The 5,071-nt window shown below is 26.6% G+C and overlaps 1 long non-coding RNA gene across 2 annotated transcripts; it reads right to left on the reverse strand.

Annotated features, from left to right (window-relative positions):
- Window positions 1-1,373: 1,373 nt before the first annotated feature.
- On the reverse strand, window positions 1,374-4,625 carry LOC112598915. 2 transcript variants are annotated; one of them, XR_003114914.1, is made up of 5 exons: window positions 4,246-4,624; window positions 3,489-3,641; window positions 3,379-3,428; window positions 2,887-3,158; window positions 1,374-1,717 (listed from the first exon to the last, which is right to left on the reverse strand). It is a non-coding gene; the product is annotated as an uncharacterized LOC112598915 (long non-coding RNA). The 2 variants fall into 2 exon arrangements; XR_003114913.1 differs by lacking the exon at window positions 1,374-1,717 and having other exon boundaries at window positions 2,429-3,158; window positions 4,246-4,625.
- Window positions 4,626-5,071: the final 446 nt, after the last annotated feature.

The raw sequence follows: 5,071 nt of genomic DNA on the forward strand, positions 1-5,071 counted from the left end.
ATATAAATTTATCTAAAATAATTAAACAATTTTTATACAAGAGGAAAAAAATATTGCACATAATAATTACATAAAACATTTTCCGATTATAATACCTGAAATTGTTTTGCTGTTTTTAGTTATAGTTTTAATTTAGATGGTTTGTATGGGTTGGTTTCTTTTGAATTTCCTCTATTTGATTTATCACTTACTAGAGATTGGAGAGTATTTCTGATATCGTAACAGATTTTTGTTTGTAGTTAATTGGAATTGAAATATTTTACAGTAAAGTTACGCAAGTTCATTTTACTATTTATATATTAAAGTGATATGTATAGTTCACATTTTGTAACGTCATAATAAACGTTGCAGCAATCAGACGGTCTAATCGACCGATTGGAATGCTTCAATTGTGCTCGCTTTAACTTAAATTTATATAAACTATCAATTAAGTATGACACAGAAAACATTTATTTTAATTACACAATTAACGGCAATAAAATTTGTTTATTTCAAAATATCTATTATTATGTAGACAACTCGAGTACGGGAGTCTAATGTAAACAGTTAATATTTTTAAAAATTACGTTAATAGTAATATTGATGAATAATTATTATAAAACAAGTACGTATCGACGCTTATTTTGTTTAAATCATAAATATGATTTTTCATTGTTTTTTTTTTTTGCTAGCTCATCTAATAAATTATAATATATCCAATTAGTAATGCGATGATTCATTGGTAATTTAAAATTTAGATCGATCGAAATATTACAAAGGAAATTAATATTACACATGATAATATTGTAAGCTTATTGTTTATGACTTAATTTACTTACTTCAAATTATTATCGTGTTTGAATTTTTGTTGACAACGATTGATCATAAAATAAATCAACAGATATTAATGACTACAATTCCATTATATCGGATTTTATAATCGTTTTAGAGATAATCGTAATAAATTTTACAATTTATATTATGTATAATTTATATACAAGTGAAAAATATTAAGATATGTATCCTTTAATAAAATATCAATAATCGTTACAATCGGAAACCACTTAAAATTAATTTAACTTTGCCTGTGGTTTTAGGATGTATGTATTATAAAGTGTATATTGCACCTAATAAGGTGCTTTATTTTACTAAAAACAAATATCATTAAATCCCACATATATCATATTATGTACAAATGTATTTTTTAGCATAGTAATAAAAATTAATACTTGTATTGGCTGAGATAATGATGAGGGCTCACATAATTATATCAAACTATAAAAAAACAAATTAAATTTAATTATTTAATGCAATATAACAATGTCTGTTGTTCTGAAAAAGTTGACTTTTTGTTTAATCAAAAAAAAAATAATTAATTTACAATCTGTTTACTATATAAAACACAATCAACGACTTTGAATGTTTACCAAATACAAATAAACCTTGAAAAATAGAGTTTAATGAACGAACTTATATATTATACCTAGGAATTATGTTTAAGAAATGGAATATGATTTTAAGGAATGATTCTCCACTTTATCAATTTATCTTGAGGCATCGGTGATTAATGTAATTGGGAAAAATTAAACTGAAAGTTAGATGATTTAAAAGTCCATTAATGCTTGTTTGTAATAATTGGATGATTAATGGAGTGACATGGTGATCTAGCCTCTTCTCGTGTTTGCGAGCAAACCTTTGGATTTCGTCTATTATTGTGTGCAGGATCGGCACAGTGGTCCTAAAACATATGATTTAAAAATTAAAAATTAGGCAAAACACGGCGACGTTAAAATAATAACTAGAAGTTGCAAAAATTACTACATACTCCGTTTTACTTGTTATTTATACTATATACAGCAGGGGTGGTAAACATGAATAAATTTGCGGGCCACATAGATAAGTACAATGATACTAAGAGCCAAAATGTTTATAGACGCATTTTACATAATTTGATATTTTTTTTATAATCTAATACCTAAAAAATTAAAATTTATAATAATATCAGGTAAATTTGGATTTCATAAACAATACACGAGCCGAAAGTTGGCCATCTATGGTACACAGTATATAATTTGATTACAAATTGAATTTTTTAAGTAAATCTACGAATTCTTAGATATAATATTTTAAAATACTTTTTGCCGTTAAAGTATATGTTAACACAAATTTCTTTTCTTCAAATAAGAATTAATATATTTTGATAAATTATCATGCTAATTGTTTTAAAAATAATTTTTATGTATATGAGTCAAATTTCACACATTTGAATAATTAAAACCAAGTGAGGGACTAAGGTTGATACGATGATTTGAAAACAATAATAAGTAATTAATATAATATATTAATATTTTAAAATTTTTGTAAAAACCAAAAAATGTATGAGTATTATAAGTGTTAGACTATAAATACGAGTAGGTATTACATCTGTTGTATAATAGATGTAAAACTATGTAAATAATATCCTCGGTATATATGAGTTTAATAATTCGGAAATTAATAATTAATTCATAATTATCCATAAACATGTTTATCAAGATGCATCAATATTTAAAATTAAAATAAAACAATCACTGTTTGATAATTTAAAGTAAAAAAGGGATGTCTTGATTTGAAAAAAAAAAGTTCGTTGACCTTAAATGGTGTAACAAAATCTATGGATCTGAAAATATTATCATGTTCAACTATTTATAATATTTACTCTGAGCTATTAGAATTATTAGATTTTTGTGAATATTTAAGAGTTTTAAAAAATGAACAAACGCATAACAAAGAAAAGGATTAACAAGTGTTGTACACCACTTGACACAAGATTCTAGGTGATGTATGATCGGTTCCGACGCGCGTACGAGCTTTGGTTTCGACTCTGCAGTCTTCTATCTAAAAATCATTGCATTTTTTAGTGCTTACGAATTAATTCACTGACGGTTGAATTTGTATATTGTTTTGGAAATAAGTCACGATTAAATCGGTTTTTTCACCCTTCGGAAATAATATTATTTCACGTTTTTTATTTTTGTTTCAGCGCAATCTGTTCACTCATTAGTAACACATTCAATGGTCCGGTACACGAGTCACGGACAGGTCAACGTTGTGAAACATATTACTACTGTGTTATGTTAAGCTGGATACACGCGTATATTTTGCTCCTTTGCTAGTTATCGCTACACTACCGCAAAAGGCTATAAAGATTAAAGATATATGGTTAAACCGTACCTGTATACATATATGCGCAACAAATAGAAAGAACGATAAACCGATTATTCCGACACGCTTACAATCGTACTGTAATATAATATATAGTATGAAATATTATAATATTGTTTGATGTATTATATGTGCAGACTATCGCGCGCCGGAAATTCGTTATCGATATTTCACTGTGTATTAATATTATCTTACCGGACATTCGGACACGTATAGGAACTGATAATATATAATATTATGAGAGTCTGAAAAAAAACAAATGTTGTTAAACACCTATCGAAATCTGAAAATCAAGCCACAGATACCATTTTTATGAAGACATTTATACAACGATATACATAATTCCGCGAGTGTGACTAAAAATGTCAATTCGTTTGATGGTTTGCCAATCTTTAGCGGTTTTAAATTCTCTGATCGCGCCGCGCCGCAGACAAATATTATTGTAAAATGTGATCGGTCTAAAAATAAAAATAATTTAGACATTTTTAGAGGTATTTTTCAAAACTTCACAGTTTATAAATTAAAGTTCATTACGAGTATTCAATTCGGTACAGAACTTGTATGAATTTTCTGAATTTGAAAATAATATATTATCTATAAATTTTATTGAATGTAATGTGCCGCGTAGCATTATTGTATCAATGTTCTAAAACGCAAATGAATACTTTTGAAAAATGTATAATTTTTTTCTGAAATTTTTCACTAACACCACTATATCATAATAATTGTGGCGATACAATATTAATAAATTGGTAAATGTCCAACGATATGAGACGTAATGGTAATAGTTGGATATCTATGTGTAGTATACATACAGCGTGTTTCTATTAACACTCATTATCATGGAAAATATTAACATTATTTTAACTACTTTTTTTACATAATTATGTGATTTAATTGTTGAGGTTTAATGAGCCACTCACTGCATAGTATTATGGGTACACGATAGTCATTGCGCGTTTACGCTTCGAAATTGGATAGAATAATAATTATTATTCATATTATTAGTGTACGTCCATCGAACATAAAACTATATAAAAATAATTAAATATAGGTACTTACTATAATTTTTTCGAGTGATAACTATAGTAAATTCGACTCCGAGTACCGATACTCTATATTATATTTTTAGAATTTATTTGTTTAAAAAATAATAGTTAGATAATTCTAGTTTATTTTTAACGTTCTTGCCTCTTACGTACACCTTAGAATCTGTATGATAATATTAGTTATTAGCGTTATTACTTTTTAATTTTTATACAACCGGATTAAAATTCATTCCCAAATCGAAATTTTACCAGAACTTGACTGATTTATAGAATTGTTCAAAATAAACGGCAGCAAAGGTGGCACTGCAATGTTTATCACGGGGCTCTGACCTCCGATGAGGCCAATAGTTGCTTAGGAAGGCCATCGTTTTTATAATCATCAGCCAGCTGCTGCTATCTCCGACATACATGAACAACGGGGTCATTATTGATAACAGATAATTTAATACATTATAATTTTAATGAAAAAAGAGTTATGCACCTAGTCGATTTTATAAATCGCTAAATGTTATGAATTATAATATACAATATACTATACTATGTATGAATATTTCATAATCATTTTTTTTATCAACTAAAAATTTAGTAAACAAACAATTTTTTTTGGCAAAAACACGTGTCTATAATTTTTAGTTGGCAAACGGCCACTATAATGGCTTTAAATAACTTTTTTAAGCGAAAACATTCGGTTTATATTTATAATTAAATTGTTCGGATAATACATTTCAGACAAACAACATTGTTTTTTTAAAGTATTGTTTATTACGATTGATCAAAACATAAGTACATCATTATTTGTTATTATTTATTATTATAAACATGTTTAATTTAGCTTAAGA

This window comes from Melanaphis sacchari, unplaced genomic scaffold (genome assembly GCF_002803265.2).
Source record: "Melanaphis sacchari strain LSU unplaced genomic scaffold, SCAv2.0 Contig4_pilon_pilon, whole genome shotgun sequence".
Lineage (NCBI taxonomy): Eukaryota > Metazoa > Arthropoda > Insecta > Hemiptera > Aphididae > Melanaphis > Melanaphis sacchari.